The sequence below is a fragment of the Stegodyphus dumicola genome, chromosome 6 (assembly GCF_044657685.1).
Source record: "Stegodyphus dumicola isolate Sdum_Otavi_A_Nest chromosome 6, ASM4465768v1".
Lineage (NCBI taxonomy): Eukaryota > Metazoa > Arthropoda > Arachnida > Araneae > Eresidae > Stegodyphus > Stegodyphus dumicola.
The window spans coordinates 119,225,291-119,253,153 of NC_140773.1; the positions used below are offsets into that span (position 1 = coordinate 119,225,291).

General features: G+C 31.6%; 1 long non-coding RNA gene across 3 annotated transcripts in view; it reads left to right on the forward strand.

The window, feature by feature from the left end:
- The window catches only part of LOC118204709 (uncharacterized), a 65,353-nt gene continuing 37,490 nt past the window's right edge, over positions 1–27,863 (forward strand). Inside the window, exons 1-2 of one of the 3 annotated variants that reach the window (XR_015041482.1) lie at positions 1–142; positions 12,567–12,635. This is a non-coding gene — a long non-coding RNA (uncharacterized LOC118204709). Of the gene's footprint in view, positions 143–12,566; positions 12,636–16,383; positions 16,554–27,863 lie in introns of those variants that run through there. The other 2 variants (XR_015041481.1, XR_015041480.1) reach the window with 2 other exon arrangements.

A 27,863-nucleotide genomic window follows, 5' to 3' on the forward strand; every position in this document is an offset into this window, starting at 1 on the left:
GTTACGATGTTTAAGAAGCTGAGTTCGTTTTTTCTACGTTCTTTGGTTTATTCGATGGTTTCTGGATATTTAGATGAAGGATTTGGTGATATGTCAGAAGATGATGTCAGCAGGTGCTACTACGACATAATATGTCGATTAGGTATACGTACAATTTTGGTTTAGATATGTAAATTCATTTTCGAATGGTATTAATATTCCTAAATTCCGGTAAAAACCAGATTAATCCGGTAAATATCTGAATATGGAATTTCGTTTATCCGGAAAGTCCGGGAAAATAAAATTATATTAGTCATCTCAGTAACCAGTGAGTTTCGTTTAAAATTTTTTTCTTTATTATTTAATTTTTTAATGGATTCATGTTGTTCATTATAGATATATTTTAAAACAGAAATAATGACTCCAGGGTAATGTAAGCAAAAAATAATTATGTAAATTTATCTGCTAGAAAGAGCATTCAGAAACCTACTTTTTTATTGTAGCATAGCGTATTAATAAGTACTGCAAGATTTATATTGTTTGCTAGGGAATAAGCTACTAAAAAGGAAATCATCAAAATTTGAAATAAACTGTAAATCATTTTGAAGCAAATTTTATTTCAAGTTTTCTGTTTACAAAATATTTCTACTGTGGCCTAATATTTAAGTTTTTCCAAGCTGTATTGTTTAATGTAATTAACTGCGTTTCATGATGTATTTCCTTCCGTTTCCGTTTCTGTGTGCATGCGTTTTATGTTATTATGTTCCTCAATAAAATTATTTTATTTCGCAGCACTCCTATCAGATTAAACTTGTATAATAATGAATCTCATAAATATATTTTAACTGTGCATTTGTAATATATTTTGTAAATTTATAATAAGATGTTACATACATAATCATTGTCCTAGTGTACAGAAACTGTGAATTAATGTTTCATATTTTGGATACTTTGTGTTTTTTCACTTATGTTTTTCCATACGCTATTTTCTGCCGTCCTGCAATATGCATTACATCTTTTATCCCTTTACGTAGTGTTTATATACTTATATAGTTCTTTACTTCACAGGTATCAATTGAAAAATTAGTGGTAAAGTTGTCGGGAAGAAAACATCAAAAAATTAAAAACGCAAGAAAAGGGGAAAAAAAGGCCAGAAAAAAGCTCCATAGTTCTGAAATATCGCAATGCAATACCTGGTAGTAAAAAAATAGGCTTTGGCAAAATTTTAGTGTTTTAAAATACCGCTGCGTAAAAAATCGCACTAAAACGTAAAGCAGCTAACTCCAAAACAGCGAGTGAAAAACTTTGCAGAAGCGTGCATTTCATGCGAGTAAAAAGTTAAAAATCATGAAAGACATGTTGTTTCTTATGCATCATTATCGTTCTAGAATACAAAATTGTCTTCATTCTCTTGTTTTAATTTTTTCCATCATATGTATGTTTTATAATAGAAAGGTTTACATTAAGATACTGTACAGAAAAATAAAGAACTGCGCACAAATTTCTTATTGGAGATATACAGCTAATATTAAAATGAAACTATTTATTTATTTCTAGCTTTTAGCTATGTTTCAGTGTACAAGGATTGCTCATCTATACCTTTTAATCTGCCTCTTTATTTCTATTGTTCGTTGGAAGTTTCAGTCTCTGATTTCCAGTTTTTTCAAAAGCTCTAAAATAGATGTACAATATTTTCTTCGTCATACTTACTTACCAGATATCTGCTTGACAGAACGATCTTTCTATAAAGTAGATGTTTTCATAGAAGATCCTATCATTTTGTTAGTTACTCCAAATCAAAACAACTGTTAACTTCATAATTCTTTTTCTTTTTTTAAATTTTATTATTATTTTAAAAGATTTGTTTTAAATATAACTTAAAGTTTGTCAGCTTTATTAACTTGCATATTTGATAAAATTTAATATCACAGACAGAAGTTTTAGGTCAAAATGCATGAGCTGCAAAAGGTAATGTCAAGGTATGCCTGGATTTGGGAATGGAGACATAAGAAACAAATTCTATTTTACTTAATTACAATTTTCACCACAGAATGTTTATCATAGGATTTTCAGAGCGATTCAACTCAACATGCATTACTAAAGACTTTAAAATTAAATTGGAGGTCTTTCTTAAAAACCTTGCTCTGATAGATTTCTTAAGATTTTATACAATAAAACTTTATTCCACATTATACCGGAATACCAACTGTCCAGATTCCAGCAACATGCAATTCTGACTTTCACAGCTTATTCATTCTACGCCATGTAAACTAATATTATTAGTTTACAATCTTATTACAGTTTTAATATCTTTTGTTGATTAATAAATGAAAGAAAATGCAATATGTATGCCTAGAAAATATTGCATTATTTTAGACGAATGTGCCTAATATGTAGATGGTTTACAAAGCTCTAAAGTATGTAGCGAAAAAGGAGTTTAAATATCGTATAATTATAGATTACAATATTTCATAGTAATCCTAATGTTTCCTTAACACTATTTTTTCGATCAAAGTCTGTGAACCAACCTGTTCGTTTAATATGAGTGATATACGATATAGAACTTAGGACGTTAACCGAATCCGTATATCCAAATATTGCACCGATGGATCACTGAAAATTTTAGAACACCAGGATGTAAGTATAATCCCCAGAAGCAAAAAACACCAAAACAGAACACTATTTCACTGTAGGACGATTTTAGCAGATTGCATTGTAGAGCAGATATTCACAAAAAAAAATGAGCAGAAATTCGGCATTACCACCATCATTTCTCCTTAATTCAAAATAAACTGCCATCAATATATTCTTTTCCATCGTTCTCATGCTGTATTGAAGCTCTCCATTATTTAATTCCGACGGTGAATTACAAAACCGCGAAGAAAATATTTCTGAAAATAAAATGGAGTCTGAAATTATTGCGCCGTTAACTGACTTGTTCGAATTTGGCAGCTAGCCAAAGCGCGCAAGCCTCGACCTCAGATGTTCGTTTATATAATCATCCAGTAAATAATATGTATATGGCATGTCAATCTCTCGAACAGCAGTTCAGTCTAAACCCTTCAGCTGTTTATACGATGACATTAAACCTTTCGACGGTTCTTTTGATAATTTAATATAATCTTTTTTAAATATGATATAAGAATTAATTCAACTGAATAGAATTACGAACAATCTTCAGAAGATTATATTTACAAAAAATATTTATCGGGCTCGCTAAAAGATTTGTAATGTCAATATCGCCAAATCCCGAGTGTACCGTATACAAGGATTAAACCAAGCACTTTTAAATGCATGGAGATATACAAAAACGTAACAAACAGTTCATCAGAACTTTAATAGGTAATGAATTTCCTATTTTTGTTCACAGTTTCCCTAATTTTGGTATCAACATTTATTAGTAGTTTATCAAAGCCATTAATTTTGTCGTTTTCCATTAAAAGTGTTAAAATTTCTTTCTCCTTTTCCATTATTTTTTTCGTTCTGCTTCTCCTGAGGTATCTTGGACAGCCGTTATGCATGGAAATGCAACGTCTTTTAACATTGGACGTTTTCTCGGAATTCTTAAAATCGCCCCATTTATAATCGTGAATACATCTTCGCGCACAATCATATCTTCGCGAAAATTGTACTTTTTTGCTCTGTATGCGGTAAAAATGTTTTATATTATGTCAGCATACTAATTGAAATAAATTCGTCCTTACTTCAAAAATAATAAAGTCATATTTCAGGAATAAAATAGTTGCTAACATGTGATTTGCATTGGTTTCGGAAATACGATTTCTTAAATATATAAAATGCATAACTTAATAACATACTTTATAGATTAGTTTCATTTTCCAATATTTTGCTATAATATTTATAAAAAGTATTTTAAATATTAATTATTTTAACAAAATTTTAACAATAATTTAGGACGTATTTTTGTACTAATTAAATTTAATAATTCAAGTATTTATATTAAATTTATATTTCATTAGATGAATCTACCTTAGATTAATATATTTAGATGAAAAAGTAATGAAAGTTTGCGAAATAAATCTTCTGAGGACTTCAGATTCTTGAAAGGGCAGATTTAGTATCGTTTTGTTCTAAAAGTAACGCTGATGAACTATGAAAAAGATGCTAAAACGATCGCGTCTAAAAGCGGTCATATCATGACTTTTCAGCGAAGTCGACAAATTGCCAAGATGCAACGGCAAATATTCCGCGTCTTCGCAACGCTGTAAAGACGTCGTAAAAGTTACCACGGCCACTTTGCTACCTCTCGGACCAGTTTGCAAACTCGTTACTACGTTGCCGTCCTACTTGGGGACGAATATCGAAAGCTGTTAAATTTCCAGTGTTTTCTTCTACGCATTAAATTATGACATATATATATATATATATATATATATATATAAAATAGGTGTTCAAATGAAAGGTACGAAACGCAACTAGCCACCATGGGTATAACTGAAGTCTTCATTCACAAGTAATCATCACAGGCATGAACACAACTATCTATCCGACTTTTTCAGGAACCGAAGAACTCCTTCCTCCCGGAATTCCTTTGACTGTGAGAGGAGCGAAGTACTTCCCTTTGAGATGTGCTTTTAGCGAACCACTGCAACTTGTCCATGACACCTTGTGTGACCTTGGAGATGTGTAGACGCGCGTTATTGAAGAACAGAATCACTCCCACCGTGAGGTAGCGCAGGCCGTTTGCTCTTGATTGACTTGCGTAACTTACCGAGTGTCTCACAGTACACGTCACTGTTAGTGTTTCTTCTGTGCTCGAGGAATTTGAAGAGTATCGGACCTCGGACGTCGAAAAAGACGAGCATCACCTTCCTTGCTAAGCAAACAGCTTTGAATCTTTTAGCGGGAGGCGATTATGCGTGCTTCCATTTCATGCTGCCCGCTTTGTCTTTGTAACGAAAAACACCAAAAAATATCAGAACTACGCCGAGACTACCCGTCAACGGTTGTTCTGTACAGGTTCTTAATATACGTATATAAACCTTAATAATAATTAGACACAGTGAGTCTACTATTAGAATATCAGTTTACAATTTCAATATTTATAGAAAAAGAAATAAATCTTATCTTCTTGAATTCTGCACATGCTTCTTGACGAATAAACAACTTTATTAAAACTTGACATCTGTATTTTCACAGTTTCGAAAGCAGAAACTAGGATATTATTCAGTAAACAGAACAAAAAATACGATGTAATAATTCAATTCATATCAACATTAAATTCATAGAACACTTCTATCACTAAGCAAACGCGGATCAGAACGTGCATGGGAACGCCGAAAACTGATGCCATTCACAAAAAAAAAAGGATACATAAAACTCGCGTCATTAAAACATTAATAGATTAAAAGTCTCGTGTCCATTCAATAAAGTTATTCATAAAACTGTCTCGTGGATATCTTCCGAAGTTTATTGACGGCATTACGTAACAGTCTTTGACTCGAAGAGATGGCATTAGCTCTCGTTACTGGCGACAATCCGCAGGGCTTTCATGATACCGGAACAGGTATTGCAGCAGTTCCTTTTACGTTCCGTTGAGTTTCTTCGGAACCTACTGCACGCAAACCTTTCGCTAACCAAAATTGTCGTGCGCAGTTGTCCACAAACGCTGGCCCCTACCATCACTGCCAACATTCGCATTGTTACACGTCGATAATTTCTCGCCAGGTAATTCACCTTGTCGATGAGTTCGGCCGTGATTACCGTGTTTGCCTGGCCTGGCCTCGAAGCATCATTCACACACTCCCGGCCTTCACGAAAACGAATACTCCACATTCCCACTGACTTCTCGGGCACACAATCTCCATCGCATACGGCCGCCATCGCGACCCTAGATATTCCACTACATTCCCAAAGCAGCATATTGAAATTTACACCGGTTTGGTTGCTATGACCTTTCGTACCTTTTTCTTTGAACATCAATATATACTATAAACAAAAAGAAACAATTATATGCTAAAAAATAAAAACAAAATTTTTAAACCTGTCCTGCGCTATAGCTGCAGGATTGAAGTAAAATAAACTTATAGAATCTAAAGTCAATTTTAAATTGGAATCAAAGCAAGGCAATTCTTCAACAATATGAATACTTGCAACCGTGTATAAGGGGTTTAACAGTATATCAAAGCAAATCAAAATTAAACTAAGATTTCACGCCCAAACTGTGTTCCTTGCAAAAGAAAGTTGAATGCAAATCTACTCAGGGGAAGCCAAACATTTGTAGTTCTTAGAAAATGTATGAAATAAAGTTCAATGTGTCGAATAGAAGAAATGTTAAAATACTTAGTTCTGCGACTTAGTTTACCATCAGAAGGTCGTCTTAAGTATTCAGTAAGTTTGCGTTTCTTCCAATTTTTATTACAAAAATGTTTTCAGTTTCTAGCTGTTTGAAGCTCAGATTAGATTTTATTATTTATAGAAATCTATACGAAAATTTTTCGGTTTCTTGATATTAAAAGTTTAATTTAGCATAATCGGGGACCCCTCAATTTTTTAGTATTGTTTAAATGACAATTTAGTTTAAAGTATATTTGTTTTGCTCTGTATGTGTAAACGCCTTTGAATTTCGAATTGACATGGTTTTAGACGAATTTGTGTTTTTGAATGGTTGCATAATGTTAAGTTTTACGGTTTTTTTTGAGTAGTCAATTTGACACATGATATCTTTTATTCTTTTTTTTTTTTTTCAAGTGTTTTGAAGGCATGTAGGGAAATTCTGATACATTTCAGATTCGATTTTTGGTTTTATATGATTTTTTATGTCTTAAATGTAACTATAATGGAATCTTTTTTTACGGGTTTTGATCTCAAATGAACCAGAAGAAAGAAACATGTTTTCGAAACATATTAATCGACTTTTATGAAGCTTTAATTAATTTTACCCTGATTAGTTCTGAATTGGAGTTTCAGTAAAAGGAAGTTAATTTTTATATGTATATAATTTGTATATTTTACCTTTCACATTTTTATTTTTCGAGTTTGTTCTGCTATGAATTCTTATTATAATTTTGACTTATTTTGATATTGCATTAAACCTCTTATACAAGGTTACAATTATGAATATTGTTGAGGAATTGCTTTGCTTTGATTTCAATTCAATGTTGACTTTAAATGCTTTAAGTTTATATATATATATATATATATATATATATATATATATATATATATATATAATGTTGTATGATCTTAAATTCATTTAGTGCGAAAACAAGTTACTACTACTTGCGTAATTGCTGCAAAGTTAGTTAATAATAATTTATTTCCTAAAAAATATTGATTAATTGATTATATTATCTCCTAAGTTTAACTAAAGTAGAATTATTTGAAAAGAGAGAATCCATACTGGTAAGTTATATTTTGAAAAATATTTTGAAGAAACTTGTAAGTAAAATCTCAATAATGTTTTAACGGGAACTGGAATTAAATCATCATGAAGAACAAAATTTCAATTGTAAAAGGAAAAATTAAATTAAAAACGTGTAATCATTGCCATTGATCGGAAATTAGTTGACTTTTCAAGGGGAACAAACCGACTCCCGTTCAATGAACAATAATTAATAAAAATACGTAAATACGAAGGTGTTTCGTCTTTACTCTAGTTATAAGGTAAAGCCAAACCGGCAATTCTAGTCAAGCCAAATATCTCGGCGAATAGAAGGGACCACGAATCAATGCTGATACTCAAAGAACTTATTCTTATGAAGCATTTTAGCCAATGCAATATGGAGTAAAAAGCAATTTCTGTAGAGAAATTCGAAAAAACTCGAGTAACCGTCCCCGACACCCTCATGATTTTGCATTTGACTTTTATATTATTTGTAAAAATCAAACATTGGAAATTGTCATTATGAAATAGAATTCAAAGTAAAGTTGAAATAAACATAGAAGATTACAAAATAAGATAAATAATGCAAACTTTGTAAAAACAAATCAAAAATAATATAAAAATAATATAAAAAATATAATAAGAACAGTGAATGTACATGAAGATATAAAGGCCAGAAAAGGTATTAAGTAACTTACATTCTTTCTAGTGGGGAGTTGGCAAAGTGTTTTCTTCGTGTCTGACTCATAAGTGTAGGGTGTCCGAAAATTCTTAGCGGCAGAGGGGGCTTTGAATAATATCAGTCGGTAAGACTTGGGTGAAGTAATTTATGGTAGTGGTTGGGACTCGGAATTCTTGAGGGATGTATTATGTGGATTTCTTATTTGAGTGAAACGGTCTGTTAAGATTTTTTTGAAAATACTAGGGAATGGAAATTAATTAATTTCTGGCTAATTGTCGTGTCGCTAAGATTAAGAATTTAAGAAAGGAAAAAAGGAATTTTCACTGTCCAAGAGCTATTAGACAGACTAAAGTCATGAAATAGGCCCATTTTTTTATTAACAGCATAGTAACAGCATAAAAGTCTGAAGACAGTTAGCATTTTACAATATATACCACTGAGTAATTACACTATATACAAATCCTTCAACTGATAGTCATCCAACTTATACCGCCTTCTCAGGTTTAGGAACAAATTATCATATCCCTATCAGTTAAATGATTTAGAGTGAGTATTTAACGCCTGCTCTTTTAAGGCAATGATTAATAAATTGAATGGGTATTAGATTATTTTTGAGAATTTTAATAACGAGTAAAATTCTTCAACGCATATCCACCGAAATCAGTCACTTCAAGTTTAGAAGTACACTGAATTGGGCGCAACTTACATCAGATATTAAAAAATTAAAACAGCTTTTTACTGTTACAAAAATAGATAAAGCAACTAATAACTTTAGCATTATATGAAAACAATTCTACGCAGGAATTATTCATAAAGAACTTCTCAACACAACTACTTATCAATTAGCGAACCTTACAGAAACATCTATAATAAGCAGGATTAAAACTTTTCATAAGAAACTCAATATTGCTTTCAATACAAACTACAACAGATTTACTAATCTTTATGCAATTCCCAAATTCCATAAAACACCATTAAAATTCAGATTTATAGCTAATGGAACTAATAATTACAAGAAAAATGTAGACTATTATTTTTCAATCGAACTTAATAAAATCTGTAAATTTATTTTCAATGATTGTAACACTAATCATAAGTGTTGCTGGATCATTCATAATTACGCTCCTGTCATTAATACCATTCAAACAATTAACATCCAAAACATTAACTACTATGACTTTGAAAACTTATATACCTCACTTCCTCTAGAAGAAATCTATAACAGTCTACTTGATCTGCCTAAACTCTTCCCTGATATGCTCAAAATTATGACTCTTGACAAATGGAAAACCTACCTAAAATGCACACTTTTTCATAACTACATCAAGTTTCAAAATCAACTTTTTAAACAAGTCAGAGGATTGCCAATGAGCTTACATTCCAGCTCCTCGATCTGCAATATCTTTTTATTTATCAAAGAATTTAACTTCCAAAAAAATCTACAACCACAAGAGTTAAATTACTACAAGAACACTTACAGATATATTGATGACCTTATTACAATTAATAATTTTGGTAAAATTGAACACTCCGAGATTTATCCAAATAGTCTTACACTTAATAAAACTAATAATTCACAAAATAGCATAGACTTTCTAGATATCCAAATAGTCTTACACTTAATAAAACTAATAATTCACAAAATAGCATAGACTTTATAGATCTTCAAATCATTAACTACAAAAAAATTTTACTTTTTAACAAAACAAGAAACTTCAATTTATATACTAACAAATTAATAAATTAGAACTCCAACATATCCAAAAAAGTAATTAACAATACAATAATTAATCAAATACAACGAATTAAAATAATATGCACAGATACAATAGATTTACAACGCGAAATTTTACTCCTTATTAAAATTCTCAAAAATAATCTAATACCAATTCAATTTATTAATCATTGCCTTAAAAGAGCAGGCGTTAAATACTTACTCTAAATCATTTAACTGATAGGGATATGATAATTTGTTCTTAAACCTGAGAAGGCGGTATAAGTTGGATGACTATCAGTTGAAGGATTTGTATAAAGTGTAATTACTCAGTGGTATATATTGTAAAATGCTAATTGTCTTCAGACTTTTATGCTGTTACTATGCTGTTAATAAACAAATGGGCCTATTTCATGACTTTAGTCTGTCTAATAGCTCTTGGACAGTGAAAATTCCTTTTTTCCTTTCTTAAATTCTTAATCTTAGCGACACGACAATTAGCCAGAAATTAATTAATTTCCATTCACTAGTATTTTCAAAAAATTCTTAACAGACAGTTTCACTCAAACAAGAACTCCACATAATACATCCCTCAAGAATTCCGAGTCCTACCCACTACCATAAATTACTTCACTCAAGTCTTACCGACTGATATTATTCAAAGCCTCCACTGCCGCTAAGAATTTTCGAACACCTTACGCTTATGAGTCAGACACAAAGAGAACACTTTGCCAACTCCCCACTAGAAAGAATGTAAGTTACTTAATACCTTTTCTGGCCTTTATATCTTCATGTACATTCACTGTTCTTATTATATTTTTTATATTATTTTTATATTATTTTTGATTTGTTTTTACAAAGTTTGCATTATTTATCTTATTTTGTAATCTTCTATGTTTATTTCAACTTTACTTTGAATTCTATTTCATAATGACAATTTCCAATGTTTGATTTTTACAAATAATATAAAAGTCAAATGCATAAACATGAGGGTGTCGGGGACGGTTACTCGAGTTTTTTCGAATTTTCTACAGAAATTGCATTTTACTCCAAATTGCATTGGCTAAAATGCTTCATAAGAATAAGTTCTTTGAGTATCAGCATTGGTTCGTAGTCCCTTCTATTCGCCGAGATATTTGGCTTGACTAGAATCGCCGGTTTGGCTTTACCTTATAACTCGAGTAAAGACGAAGCACCTTCGTATTTACGTATTTTTCATAATTATTGTTCATTGAACGAGAGTTGGTTTGTTCCCCTTGAAAAGTCAACTAATTTCCGATCAATGACAATGATTACACGTTTTTAATTTAATTTTTCCTTTTACAATTGAAATTTTGTTCTTCATGATGATTTAATTCCAGTTCCCGTTAAAACATTATTGACATTTTACTTTCAAGTTTTTTCAAAACTTCTTTTCTAATAACTCTACTTTAATTAAACTTAGGAGATAATATAATCAATTAATCAATACTGTTTAGGAAATATATATATATACATATATGTAATAATAAAATTTCATAGTCAAAAATACACTTAAAATTCTAACTGTATGTTCTCTTCATTTTTAATGGCGACGGTCTCTTATTTGAAAGTACGTGGAATTAAATCCACAGCCCCGTAGTCAAGTTGTTTTTCCCGCTTTTTCTACACGTACAGTTATAGAATGTTGGAGATCTGATTTTTTTGTAACTGCTATTTCTCCTGAATAATAATAAATGGATCCTGTTTTTTAAACTTATCGTCTGATACTTTGAGCTACAACTACGTCTATATATATATATATATATATATACATGATTGTGTGTGTGTGTGTGTTCGCCTAGGTTGTAAAACGAGTACGGAAATGTGTATACACACCTTCTAACCGAGGACTTTCGAAGAACCAAGGACATCCTCGGTTGACAAGAATGCCAGAATCGCAATCAGGGACCTCGGATCCATGTAGAAACCAATTATGTGCCAAATCTGAGCTATGTCCTCGGTATGAATATAAGTAGTTTATTTTTGTGTAAAACTGTGTATGGGCTGTGCATCTTTGTGCTAAAATTGGGGCCACGCTTCCATGCCAGAAAAAGCAAGTTCCCATTACTGCTGTTCGAATTGAACATGTGCATTCCAAATATGGTCAGAATACTATCTAGTCCTCCTTAATGCGGTGTCGGATTAAGGACGAGTGTGTTTTTTACTAACCTTATTTGGTCATGGTACAATAGTTCTCGTTTCTGCGGTATTGGGGTAAGGTTTGTGTTTTTCCATTCCCGCCATATATGGTCATAATACAATGTATTACACACGCGATTTCTGCGAGTTTTATTTACGATAACACCGAGGACTGCTGAAAGAAATTTAAATGATAATTATTATAACTTTCATGGTTACGGAAAAGAAATAAAGACCTGGTGGGTCTCCATTTTTTGGAAATTTATAACACAGTGTATCTAAAACGTGTGAAAAATCGTTTTCCTGAATTTGAACAAATGGGTGGTTTTTCTAAACGAGGTTAATTACGTTCTCCAATTTAGAGAATGCAATTAACATCGTTTGCAGCATAGGACTGCTGATTTTATGATAGAAAGCAATCCTTTAAATTTTGCTGCTTAGTTTAAACTACTCTTCTAATTTGTGAACCAATTCTCGATACCATATATAAATTAATAAGTTACATCAGAATTTGGCTTATTTGCTATAAGCTATTCTATAAAATTTGCTATTAGAACAAAACTTTAATAAAGAAATTTGTAGAAAATCCTTTTTGTACTTATTTACAACATAAATGTTCCTCATATATTTCTTGTTAAACTGATTAATTAATGAAAGCAGTTGATCGAATAAAACGTTTCTCTCAGGTTATCGAATGAAAAGTGTTTAATCATTCAAGATCTGTGAAAAATTGTATCTTTCAAATAGTTGAAAACGTAAGTTATTACTTTGTTTATATATTATTTTTACATTTTATTTTTAGCTTTGCTGAATAGTGCTGAATTTCATTTTGACGTATTTGTAACCGTACGATTTTCTGTAGTTAGATTCTGGCAACAGCAAGATATTGCTGTTCTATTCTGTTTTTGTTTCAAGAGTAATTTATTGCTCTATTACTTGATACATAAAAAAGCAGGCATCTTTTTTTGTAATATTTAAAAGACTGATATTGAGTTTCGAAATGCTTATAGTGTAATAAACATGTTTTATCAAAAAACATACCGTTTTTATTGAATTAGTATTGACCTTGGAGTATTTTTATAGGCAATTATTTGTCAGAATCATTCGATATTTCAAACCAGGTAATACTGAGAAACTGCTCGAGTGTAACTGTACTATAATGAATTATCGTAAATTTAGCTCCTTTCGAGGCATATGTAATTTTAAACGCTTACAATCATGAAGCAAAATAGTTCAATATGATCTGACATATACTGTAAAGAAGACACTGAAAGCTACTTAAAGCCAAATGCTTCTGCAAAAATGTTTTCCTGCAAACATATATAATGCGATGAAATAAGCAACAAAAATGAATAAATTTGTTGCTGTTTTTCCCATCCGCTTAAATTATTGATGCATGGTTTAGGTTAACATAATTTAATTTCTAAAGTTTCTCTATTAGGTCTTCCTAGCATGCCTTCGTAGTGTAATGGTCTGCAGGCTGGGCGCCTATTCCATAGGTCCGTCGTTTTATTCGCGATGTGGGCGTTGCTCATTTTTCATCACTCCTGCTTTAAAAATAACCTAATGACTCAAAATCTCTTATAACGTTGGTTTTATACGTTTTATGTTTATTCACAGCGTAGACAAACGTGCCAGCTTACATTTAAACAACGTAAACCAAGAGAGATAGATCACGTAAAATGTTTAAAATCAGTATGTCCGTTTGCAGTTAAATAAATTCTTAATAAGAAAGATTATAGTTTAATTTTATTTCCAGTTTCTGTAAAATCACCTTTCTGAATGATGTTATTTTATATTAAAATTTGCTCACTTAACAAAGGATCGTTATTACGCTTAAAGTATACAGTAGCAAAGTTCATGTAAGATTTTCATATATTGATTGTTTCACTTTATTACGTGATAATCACAGACGAAAATGTGCAATATAAAATTCTAAATGAATAGTTTTGCTTTTACTTGGATAAATAAATTAATTTCTGTCATGAAATTGGCTTTTACATTTTATTTCAGCTTGAAGTGTATGTAAAATGTTTAGAAAAAGAGATTTTTAATATCTAAATCATTCCTTTGATTCACAATTCGATGCTTCATTAGGAAAAATTAAAATTTTTTGCTTACAAATTTTAATTTCATTCACTGTTCTAGAATCTTCCTTTATACATTAGAATGCTTTTTAGAAGATTGAACCCACATCAAACTTCCATGCAAAAATTATCTACTGAACTGGTATTTAAATATTTTAGATCGAACTCAGTATGAAGATAAGGGTGGAAATGCATCTTTAAACGTACCCATATTTTATAAAATATGATTGCGACAAAAATCATAAAAAAATATTTAAAGTTAATATTAGAACTGAGACGTAAAATTAGAAATACTTCTATCCTATCCATCCTCATGACCTTGAGGAACTTCGCGCATATATTACATGCGTTCGACTTTTGCTCTGTTTAATAAAGCGTTAAATACGCCTGTAACTGCTTATCCAAACAAATTGCTTGTCATTAAAACTGGCTCGTTTCCGTGGGAATAAGTACTTGAATGATTCGTTTGGAGACAAGGTTCTGAAAGGACCGTATGAGATTGGCGGTACAGGCGTCAGCTTATATACACATAACTCATATCTCGATTTAAAAAAAAAAAAAAAAGAAAAAAAATTTGAATTAATTTTTAATATTTATGTAATATAAGTCATAACGTATTATTACCAGTTGTAATAGTGCATTATTTATATTTATTATTTATAATGTGTTTAATTTTGCATTAATAATAATATAATGTGCATAATGTGTAATAAGTATAAATAAGTGGATAAATAACATATAAAGTTCAGTGCGAATATCTTTAGTTTTAATTAATAATCTATGATCGCTGCAATATTTTGATGGCGTCAAAATATGGTGCAAATTGCAGTGTAGCTGTATACAGAGTAATTCAAATAATGAATTACATTGCCTGTTTGATATATAACAAGTATTTATGATAAAGGACTCTATACAATATCTAAGTGAAGAGCAAGTATTAGAGCTTTACTTACGCACGGAATATACCCATTCAATAAATTAGTATAAATTGGGAGAGAAAGATTCCAATGTAAATTTTAAAATTAGAGCCTTAGTTTGACGTAGCTTTTCAATAAAATTTTATTCCGAGGCTGATTAGAATTAGATTCTATTCCGAGGCTTCTTCGGGAGAGGCTTAATTTTCTTCTTAAAAATACAAAGCTGATTTTGATCACCCTTGAAACCGATAAACTGCTATTCGAAATCTATGCGAAACTATGGTTGTTGCTTTGCCTTATAAGATATTTCTCCCGCCATCCATGCTTTCGTGGTCTAATGGTCAGCACACTCGGGAAATATAGTGCCAGTCAGTGAATCTGTCATACACAGATTTCCACATCACCCATAAGGTACTGTGTATTGGGTTGCGTCACTATTATTTAACGTAGGCCTACGCCACGAAACATTGCCAGCATAAAGCTAAGGTTTATATATATTTAACTAATATCATAAGGTCATGAAAATAAATGTTATTTTGTCTTTGTCATCAATTTTTTTAATCAATTATAATTATTAGTCCAAAGGGATTTGAATCCCGAAGGACTATTAGTTTCGTTTTGGCATTTTGCGTCGGACTCATAAATGTCGGATCACTTTTCAAACTGTTGCCACAAAATGTTAGAGTCCTGCATTATATTTGAAGAAATTAAATAATGAAAAATCTGCATAAATGTATGTATATTTCTCGTATTGTGATAAAACAACGGTACATAGAGTCATCGAATTTTGAATAACGTAATCCTCCAACGAATATGAGCATGTGGAAGACCAAATTTGAAATTTGAAATTTGTTTTATGATCGATTTCCTATTTTTTAAAACTTTGACGAATTTTTGATTAACAAACTCAAGGATTTCAAAGCGAGCAATGGCAACGTTGTGCAGAAAAAACATTTTTATCTCCAGCGCGTGAGTCTCTGTATCGGAAATTCTAAAGATATGCTCGTTTTAAAACTATTTTGCGATATTGCTGTTGCACTGGATCTTATGGTTTAAGTGCGAGGAATATGATATTTAATAAAGAAAGGTAACACACAAAATGTTAAAAAACGCCCCTTTGGACGTAATTTAAAATCTGAAACATTTCAGATTTTTTTTTTTTTTTTTTAATTTACTTTTTTTTTTCCTTGATTTTTTATGCATGCTGATTTTTATAAATAACAACATTTTTACTTTTCATCGCAATAATTTCTCTTAATAATAATTTTTTCCCATGAAACTCGTCATAACAGTTAAATATAAATGTTATTATTAACCTTATCATTTTAATGTTGTTTGTATTCATTGGATAGATGCAAGTTACTTACCATTTTAATAATTTTAAAGGAAAATGCATTCTTTGGCAACATTGTATTTCATATCTAGTTTTGGCAACAATAAAAGAAAATTCTGACCTTGGATTTTTGAAAACCAAATGTATGAGAAACTTCTATCGTATAACAAAAATCCGTTTTGGACAGGATTTACGTAAAATTCGTTTTCAGTGCTCGTCTACATCGTGGAATGAGTAGTTATACAAAATTTCCAGTCGGATGTATAGTTTCGGAGATCTCATGATGAGTGAGCAATATTTCGCTTATAGATAGACTACATAATTTCTTTGAAATGGGTAAGCATGCTGACATTTGCCTCAATCAATATTAAAAATTTGATCAAGAATGCTTTTTCCTTTGAACATTGTCTGGCAAAAGAAATATTTTCATGAATTTTCAAATGTATATGTATGTCTAACATTTTATTTGCTGCTGAAATTTTTTTTTCAAACTATACCTCTGTAACAATATTTCTACTGTCTCCAAATTATTGCCCTAGTTAATCAGCTTGCATCCAAAAGTCATAAAATGAAAAATCACACATTTTCCCCCCCTCCGTTCGCACAGAGTTTCATAAGTATTCATAAGATCTTACGAAACTGAGTCAAACATATATGTTGTTTCTAAGTTAATCATAAATCACACTTTAGTAAATGAATACGAAATGAAAATGGCTTAAAGTAAACTTTTCTTTTAACAAGGGATATTTTCATCGTAAGCGAGACCAGTTTCTTCCAAAACTAATGCGGGATAAAACAATTTTGGTGTGATTAAAACAAATTGTTTGATACATCATCTTATTCTTTCAAACAATTAATACAGTTACTTGTTTTTATGTATAGTGTTACTTTTTTTACTCACATATACAGTGGAAATTGAATATACAATATGGATCCAAATGGATTTTTTTCTCATATACTGACGGTGAATGCCTTTGGGATTGTTATTCCTCGTGTTTCTGATTACCATTTTTATTTATATTCTCATAAATACTGTTACTTTTAGGGATGGTGACAGTTGGAGACTTTACAGTATTTTTTATCGAAATATAACCTGTGTTGCTGCATTTAATCCCAGTAAACACAGTTAATTTCTTAATGTTACAGATTTGAAAGAAATATGATTATTCTGATAATGGGAAAACACCGGTTCCATTTCAGTTTCGCACTCAGATACTAATATTTTGTGCATTTCACGTTCACAGTAGTTGCCATTTATTATTGATTTCATTTTTACGCCAGTTTTAATATCTCATAAGGATGATCCGTTTTGATATTTGTGTAGTAAACTTTACTGCGATATCTGTCAGCTCATTTTCTTTTACTCTTACATGTTCAGGCACCTAGCAGTAAAGGATACAGTATCCATGGCACCATATATCTAAATCCAACCGCAAAACATCAAAAATTAGAGGATTTAGATATAAAAAAAAATTTAAAGGTTTCCGCTCTCAGTGAGATTCGTTATAAATAATATTTTTTTTCCAGTTCAGTTTTGATATAAATAGGACATAATGCAGAGCAGCTAATTCAGCAGTGAACGCAAAGCAAGCGTCATTCAATCATCTACCTTCCATATGGTTTTCAATTCCAACATCACCATCCAACATAGGAATGGCACCAAAAGTGTCATTGGTGGCCCACCGTATCATATCTGATGTGCTGAAATGGAATGTTTTGTTTCAACTTATTAAAAACTAAGTCATGCGCAATTTTAAATGAGCATATATTATGTAAGAATGTTTAGAAATCTTATTGAAAGGAATCTCTTGATAATCTTGTTGTTATGAATGTTATTATTTTATTCTTATGAATGTAAAACACTCGATGATTCCAACTCGGGTTCAGAATTTAAAAATGTTTCACGCAATGCAAGCAACTTAAATAAGGTATAACTAAATAAGGAAAATAAGGTATAAGAGACACTCATGTTTAAATTCTCAAGGTTTGTTTGTTCTGTGTTGATTTTGCTTTATTATTCTACGAAAATCAAATATATGTGTAAATATATATATATATATATATTGTTACTTATTTGCACGTAATTTATCAGCCCAAACGGCGGTAATCCAGAAGACCTATTAATTTCGTTTTGCGATTTTGAGTTGAAAACTTTAAATTTCAGTTCACTTTTCAAACTGTTGCCACCAAATATTACAGTCCCGTCGGTATCTCCTTGTAATGGTTGACCATTTTAGTAAGTGGACCGAAATTGTTCCCTTAACACGAGCCTCTGCGAAATTAGTTACTGATTCTATTTTAAATAAATATATTTTAAACTACCCCTAAAAGTTATATCGGATAATGGTCCTCAATTTGTAAGTAATATATCTGAAGACATTAGCCAAGAACTGGGCATACGTCATTTAAAAATGGTCCCGTATTGGCCGCAATCAAATATAGCGGAACGGGTCAATAGAAATATAGTGAAAATTATTCATAGTTATGTTAAAATGTTTCCTAAAAGCTGGGATAACTATGTCAATGAATTAGCTTTCGCCCTTAGAACCGCCAAACATGACACGACGGGCAAAACTCTTGCTGAGTTATTTTTAGGCAGAAAGATTATTTTATGTTCAACAAAGAACCCCTGAATTTCAAATGGGCGATATAGAAAAATTAATTAAAGAAGCGAAGAAGAACACTGAAGTAGCACAAAGAAAACAGAAGTTGTATTATGACATGAAACGACGGGGAGTAATTTATAAAGTAGGATATGAAGTGTTAAAAATTAAGAATTCACTTTCTTCAGCACCAGAAGATAAAATTGCAAAGTTCTATCCATGATTTGAAGTACCTTATGTAATTGAGAAAGTAACTCGGGGTGTAGTGGTGTTAAAAGCCAAGAATGGTGAAACCTGCACCGCAAATATTGACCAGATCAAACCATTCTATAATCGTAATAAGATGCAAATATTTAAAGATCTTTTGCAGGATCCGGCACGGCAGGCACAATTTCCAGTGGTGGCACAACGACTACCACAAGGGCCAGCCATGAGTAGAGAGGTCTATACGAAAAGAAAGTTTCCCCGTTGGAAAACTGAAGGTAACAAGAAAAAGAAGCCGTTCCACTAACCAGAAAAGAGAGGAGACGATCAACCCCAACATGAAGAAGGGAAAAATTCTAGTAATGCAAAGAACGCCAGGAGAAATGGCAGCAACCATAACACTGCTCCAAAGCGAAACTAAATCTTCTAGAGTCAATATATTTTAAACATCGTAAGAAGGATACTCAGTTTTAATAAAGTTATCCGTGTTATGGAACCAAATATTTTATCCTCCACTTAACGAAGGAAGAATATTCGTGTGAAAACTTTTGCGAAAACTTTGCAAAGCAAAAAAGCAAAAATCAGTTTTTAATTTATATATAAAAGGCTTCAGGCTTCCCAAATCTTCAAAATATTTATCGAATGTTACCAACTTTCACTTTAGACATAAAAAAATAATAAAAGAAATGGTAATACCATAAATATACATACATTAGAATTTTTTGGAAGCCAGAGAGATGAAAATTAACAACCGCCTTCGCCAGGAATCCAACCACAGACCTCTGGAATACCGGCCCAGCATGCTACCGTTACACCACGAAGGCACGCTAGGGAAGTGTGAGAAATACCTTATATACTCCCCTTTTTAAAGGGTGACTAGGGTTTTAAGGTACCTACTCGCCAAATCCTACGTGCGGAGAATCATCATCCACAACCCTTTTAGTTCGGGCGCCACTTGTAGAGACATTAGGATTTTTTTGGAACCCAGAGAGATGAAAAATTAACAACCGCCTTCGCCAGGAATCGAACCACGGACCTCTGGAATACCGGCCCAGCATGCTACCGTTACACCACGAAGGCATGCTAGGGAAGTGGGAGAAATACCTTATACACAAACCACGTGAAATGCATCTAGGTATGTAGGACTTAATTTCGTATTTTAAAACTGAAAAGAAGAACATATTCTTGCACTTAAAGATGGTGAGAAATAAATTTTATGATACGATAAATGGAAGACTATGATCCAAAGTCGTATTATGCAGGGCATGGAGCGCAAAGTTACTACAATAATTAGTTTTTTTTTTTTTTTTTTCTGGATTCTAATTCTAGATTTTTCCTATTGCTGCCCAGACCAATTACAATATGAAAACACGAAGGGGGGGACTGAATCATTTTTTCCACCTTTTTTTGTCGATCGCTACTATTGACCGACCTTATGTTATTTATACCCAATAGGCCACTGTAATTAAAGTTTTGATCCTAAAATAATCCTCCGTTTTTAATAGTAACTTTTTAATTTTCTTTATTAATATAGAGCTTTACACTTCTTCGGAAAGTTGCTTAAGTTTGTATAAATTACATGAAGTTTTTTTTTTATTCCTGGAGCGAGAAACTTGAAAAAATCACCTATAATTTTCTTAATTAATCTAGAGCTTTATACTGTATCAAAAAGCTGCTTAAATATGAATTTTTTTTAATGTATCAGTATTGAATTTTAGCGAAAATTAATATTTCAGTTTGCAGTTTAAGCAATACAGTATACTATTTGAAAGTAAGCGTTTTTATAGAATGTAGAATTTATAGTGAGTGGCGAATTGAAATCGCAAGTTTCAAAAGTGACCTTAGAGCGTCGGCACCCTTATTCCCTTTTCCGCTGTTTATGAGTTCAAATTTCTGACTGCATTTTCGAGCGGTGAAAGGTCTTTTGGTTTATTCATATCTGAAATATAAATAGAACTTTCGTATTAAGAATCAGACGATATTTTCATTTCGCATATGTGTGATGAAATTCATTCTGAGGAAATGCGAGTAATATAAAGAACCCTGCGATGTTAATAATTGCAATAGTTAATATTAAATATTTATTTAATGATGCTTTTCATTCAAAATGTCCCGAAAGCGTAATATTTATGATTTTTCATAAAATATTTCAAAACATTAATATAGAAAATTTGATAATGTATCAATATCATTTCACCGGAAAACTGTTAAAAATAAATTATTAAAATCACAATAAACAATATATAATAAACCTTGTTTAATTTGCGAAAAAGTATTTTGTTTCTTAATCAGGAACAATAATTTTATTCGCTAAAATTCTCAATGAAATTCAGACTACCCTTGATGTGAGATTTAGTAAATGTGTCATGTGTCAAACAGCACTATCATAAAATAGTTGCTTTAAAATAGGAGCTTCAAGGTTATTTTCCTCCGCCCAGTATAGCCAAATAGTTAGTCCCAAATAGTTAGAAAATATTCTTTATTGATATTGTATTGGAAGTCAATGAAACTAATTTTTCTATGGTTTTAAGGTTGAGATTCAGAAGAGTCAAATAACAAAAAATAAGTGAGAAGTTTTAAGTTCAAGAATCTTGAATTCAAGCCCTAACGAGACTAGAGTGTTTTACCTTATAAATAATAACAGTAAAACACATAATGAGATTGGCAGTGTTTAGTAATTATAAAATAATGAAAGATGATTGGCCTATTAATCATCTTTCATTAATTTATATTCACTATTTCGAAGCGTAATGTTGTTTGTATAGGAAACGTTAAGTTATATACATTAAGAAAAAGTGCGAATAATGCATTATATCCACATCTATGTGAATCACTTATTTCACTTCTTACTACTTTTTCTCTACATCATATTTTGATATCATATATTAAGTATAAAATGTGTTTCTCTCGAAACACTTTGCAATATTTACATCTAGGAATATAAACAAGTGATAGTTTCAACTACTTTGCATAAAATCTAGATAAGAAAATTGCTAGTGTAAGAATTCTATACAAACAATAGTTATATTTTTAGTTCAATTGTGAATTGAATTACCTTAATACGTGAAATATAATTCTAGATATCACTGAAATTTTTATTACTTATCCATGCTATATCTTAATAAGGAATTAAGCTTTCATAAATAACAAATTTCATATTAATATCTAAGATGGTTATGTCATATTTCGAAAAATAAAGTTGATACGAAAAAATCGATGCCGCTTTTGAAATGCAGCGTATATCCCAAAACAAATTTGACTTCCAAATCGCCAAGAAAAATGTTTCTTGTAGACTAGCATTAGTCATTATGAATGAAAAGTTAATTCAACAGTAGAGAATTAAGTTCTTTCTGGGGCAACATTTAACGTTTACACGACTTCGCTGTACTTCGAACATCTCTCAGTTACGGAAATATCGAGCAAGATATATGGCTTATTTTTCAATATGCACGGTTTAAAAAAGCAATGATTATAAAAATATTTGTTTCCATATGATTTCAAAGACACTTTTGGCCACTATATTACTGTTACGAATTGTGTACATGATAGATGATTTTAGTGCAATTATGAGTGAAACTATTGTATTTTTCTGTGTAATGTAACACGGAAAATCTAAAGAGAGAAGCTATGCCTTAAAATTTAGAATATAGGAACAAGTGCATTTATAATTGAATAAACAGGTAGCTCGGTAATTTGGCAAGAAATCACCAAAAGTCGCCAAACGTCCATTGGCCATTGGCGACCATTTGACTACATTTTTGCCCAGTCCCTGTATTACCACAATAGGTATTATAATTGAATAAATGTAATTGATCAATATTAGCTGCAACCGTAATTCGACCCTTATATTCCTTTCCAGTAATTTCGAGAAGCAGAAAGTACTAGAAATATGTCAGCGGCCGGGTGAAAACTATATAAGGTCGGAGAGAGAGCATCTGCTCTCAGTTAGTTATTTGTATAGTTATTGTTGTTGCGAGTTGTTAGTTCAACGTGAAATAAGATGTCTTCGGATTAGCTTTCTCAAACTACGTTCTTAGAAGTTTGAAGTTTAACTACTGATTGTATTGCGTGATACTGTGAACACTTGTACGGATATTTCTGTGGAAAGTTCCAGGGCTCTGAAATATTTCTTTTGATAAAAATTAAATTTTATTAATCCATAATCGTAGCTGTGTGCATTCAGCATAATTAAATAAATTTATTAATTCGTAGTGAACTGAACAAAATAAATCTAATTATGAGACAATAAAAATAGAATAAAAATATATTAGCCAGTGTTATGAAAATGTACATTTAACTAATTCCTAGTATTTAAATATTGTTAAATTAATTAAAAACCATATCATAAGAAATGATGAATTTTTCAAAATTCTGTTTAAAAGAGGTAACCTAATGATAGATAATTTATGTTAGTTCACCATTCTGTTTCAGCAAGAGGGAGATACTGCCATTTTTTAAAACTTTTTTTGAGAATAAAAAGAGAGCAAAATCGAATTGTATATTATGACAAACTTAAGCACCTTTTCTTACAACAGATAAATGTAATGACGCAATGAAACAGGGTCTGTTTTTGAAAATCGATTTTTGTATCGGGATACGTAAAAAATTATTCTGATATCGTTGAAACTTCTTATCACAATAAAATTTCCTTTATACTTGAATGAGTTCAACAATTTCCTTCAAAATCATATTCAGCCTAATCGAAACCATAAATCATAGGTGAATTATCATTCTATATAGTTGATAAAGGAGTATCAGAAAGCAAAGCTAATGAATAAACATGCTGAAATTTTTACATCCAAAGCAATGTAGTTCTAGGCTGCTCTGTTCAAAACTTGCATAATCACTTTTGTTGTTATTGCTTGTGCTCACTTGTCTGACATAGTCAGCCCAAGCCCCCAAATTCCTCGTAGCAAGGAGCGCTAGATACGTCTGCCGTTGGCAACAGCCTTGAGCATCATTCAGGTGAAAGTGCGATTTAGCTTAGTTCCGTCCCCAATTTTGATTGAGAATACACCGGGGGGATGCGTCCGAGGGTCTCCCACCCTTCTCTCCTTCCACCAAACCACACGACAGGACTTTTGGCTCTCCGCAAATTTAGATGGTCTCCATGCCGCACCGACACTATACATTTACAAACATCCATGCCTTCTCCGGGATTCGAAACCGGTCCCTTCAGCACGGCAGTCAGCGACGCTAACTACTATACCGGTTGGGCGGCACATTCGCTTCTACAAATAGAAAAGCTAAGCTGACTAATATTTAAAACTTGCGAAGAATGCACAGATTTAATGAAAGTAAATTGTGTCTGGATCTATGAATTACTAACTAATTTACTTTTTCATAAATGATTTCATAATAACTTTTAATGCATAATTTAATATTGCAGTATGGGTTATGTTTTTTATAATAGTATAATGTTTTAAGTATTATACCTGCCCTCTACTTTGCGAAAGGACTTCTGCCGAAAGCTACCTTAATTTGTATGAAAAATGATTTTAGGATTCCCAGCTTTTCAAAATGTCCATGAAATCTTGCCAATTAACACATTATTCTAAAATAATAATAAAATAAATAATGATATGATAAATACATGGACCACACGGACACAATTACCACATGTACGACATAATTTCGCCTTCTAAAACTGAAAAAAGAAAGAGCACATTGTAAGGCTTAAAGATGGTGGGTTTGATGATAGTGCGTATATAATTATGATGCCCATTAATGGGAGACATATGTCTTATGATGCTAGACATGGAACTCGAACTTTTTAGTGCTATTAGATATTTAAGTTGATCAGGAAACACAAAAGTCAGCCATGATTTCTTGTATTTCCTAATTTTCTGTGTTACTCCGAGATTCGAACCCCGGAACTTCGATTTGCAAACGATCAGGATTCTAGTTAAATCAATAAATCATACAGTGAAATTAATACAAACTGAAAAATATACAGACTTAAATTCTTATATTCTTCCCGACTTAAAGAGCGACTGGGAGAGAGGAAAATACCCAATCGGCCAAGTCCATATGGTGAAGAATTATTACCACAACAATTTTTGTCCGGTGTCACTACAGAGATTGCTTTTTTTCGGAGCAAGAAATGTGGGTAATCAGCTATGCCCTTGCCGGAATTTGAAACGTGAATTATCCAAACAGCTAGACGTGCTACTAATCACACAGCAGAGGGCAAAGTACGGAAGGTGAATGTTCGTTATAAGTTCATTTTTACTGTCTAATCATCATTTTCATTCATCTTTCTCTATTTTAAATTACGTTAAAAATTATCTGAATATTCTTTAATACTTGTTTTTTTCACTTTAGCAATATTTGCTATAGATACACTTTAATGGCTAGATTACGAAGATATTACTGATCAGATTTTGAATTTTTAACATTTCTGAAATGAAGATACGAAAATGAAACATTGAAGTAAAAGCTGTTTAATAGTTTTTTTTTTTTTTTTTTTTTTCTTTAATACCAGAAACGTAGTGCAGAGGTTCTCAACCAGGATTTCTAGTTTCAGGGAGGAAACGCGATCAGCCTTTTTTTTACGTAATATTTAGCTCATGAATATAAAAAAAGTTTTCTTTATGAATATAAAAAACTACTTTTATTCAAGTTTTGTTATTTATCAGCATTTTCTATACTTTTCTTGTTTAATTTATAAAACACATTAAAAAGTACCTGAATGTAAATAAATGAATATGCATTTTTCGAGTTTTAGAGAGGACGGGGGTGATCGCCAAATAATGGTGAAAGAAAGTGCATGGCGGGCAAAAAGGATTGAGAGGTGTGTGTGTGATTATGGCAAAGCCTCAAGGGAGGGATGCCTTTCGTGGAGGACTTTCTAAGGGAAACTGGCTCGTATACACGTTACACATGGGGAAAACCACGAAAACGCCCATGCAGCCAGCCCGTTCGCGGGATTCGAACCTCGGACCGAACTACCAGTGTTCAGCGACTTTACCGCTCGGCCGCTGGTGGGCCCTAAAAGGATTGAGAAAAACCACTAAATTAGTATTTGCATTCTTTATAACTAATAAAACCTTTAGACGGCGTTATTTAAGATTTTTATCAGAAGAATTTTTATAAATGGAACCCATATTTAAATTTTGCCCAAGCCCGGCAAGAAGCGTTTATTCGCTCAGTAAGCATACTACTCGAAAGTACTGTATTTTTAAAAGAGCATAAGGAACAAAGATCACAAGTTTTACAAACGACCTAGTAGAACCTCGGTCAAATTTGTTTCAGTTTCCCGCCGTTTATCGTGACGCCATAAATATGCGAAGAGTCAGCAGAAATTATTCTACGTCTACGGTCACGCCAACTCCCATTTCAAGTATCTGACTGCCTTTTCGAGCGCTTAAAGTTTATTTTTTTATTCATCGAAAATGCGATTGGATTTACTTTATTCAAAATCAGAACATGTTTCCCGAAGTTCATACCCATGAAGGAATTATCTGAAGAATTCTTTAATATATAAATCTCTTAAATATTATTAATTATTATAATTCCTTTAATTAATCTTAAACATTATATTAATATAATTTTATCATCTAAAAAGCTCGAGAAGTGTTCATGATTTTTCATAAGTTACTAAAAACAATGACATACAAATAATATTTTTTAAAGGATTAGAAGTGTACATTTCTGCATTTAACATATATTTCTATCTTATTAGGAATTATTGATTTAAAAAATGGTAGCTATTTGCATTCAAAATAATTCTCCTACTAAATGATGGCATGAGAAACAGATGAAAATTAGGCTTTTAATCAAATTTTACGATTTTTTTGGTAACGCACTAGCGATGAGTGGGTTTATTTCTATTTCAGGTTCAATAGAAAAATTCAAAATATCGTTGGGTTAGATTTTGCGATATTTTATATAGCATTTAAATAAATTTGCAATAGAGTTAGAAAAGCTGCTTTCGCCGTCTGGACACCTTAAATTTTTCATAAATCGACAGACAATACGACATGTATGCGGAGGTAAGGGTCGCAGATTATTTTCTCAAAATCATTTACTCTTTTTCTAAAGAAGTTTTATCTTCAACTGTCGAAATTTATAACCAGAAACTCTGGTTGGGTCTAGCTTATTTGGATCCCTAGGCGTCCGCCCCAAGCGCCTAATGGACAAACCTGCACTGCATTGCGTATATCTATTAGTTTAAGGTTTTTAGCATTTGAATGCAATTCTGAGAATTAATATCGGAACTTCTTATTTCTGAAAGTATATTTTGCATCTTAATTATATATGCTTCATCCTCAATAAATTAATTCTTAATATAATTAAAAGTAAAAATCATTTAACCAGTTACGCAAAGAGAGGTTACTTAACTTTTCAGCAAGTCTCATTTTCTGACAATCAAAATTTCTAAGTTTTCTCAACTTTTGAGAAAAAGAGTTTGTAATATGCATAAAAACGCGCGGAAACTAAATGGCTTAGGAAAAATCGTTCTACAGATAGCCTGTGACTTCTATGACCAGCATTCTCTTTAATATTAAGAGCTGTGTTCATTTTTTAACATTACCACTCCCTTTCCATACAAGTATGCTCTTTTCCTCATATTTATAAATTGGTAGATAATATTCACTTGAATGATAAACGCAAAGTTGAATGCCAAGATCATATATAAACTCAAATTTAGGAGCTTTCGGGCTGCATGATTTAAAAAATTACGCGAAGAATAATTGAGTAATAAGGCTACGCATGCTTTTGCTTGAGCCTTATTATTCGACAAAAATATACTAAAAATTTTATACAAAAGTTAATATGTTTATTAATGCTCGTAATATAATCTCTTCCGTACCGCTTCTGGAAAAATTAAATTTAG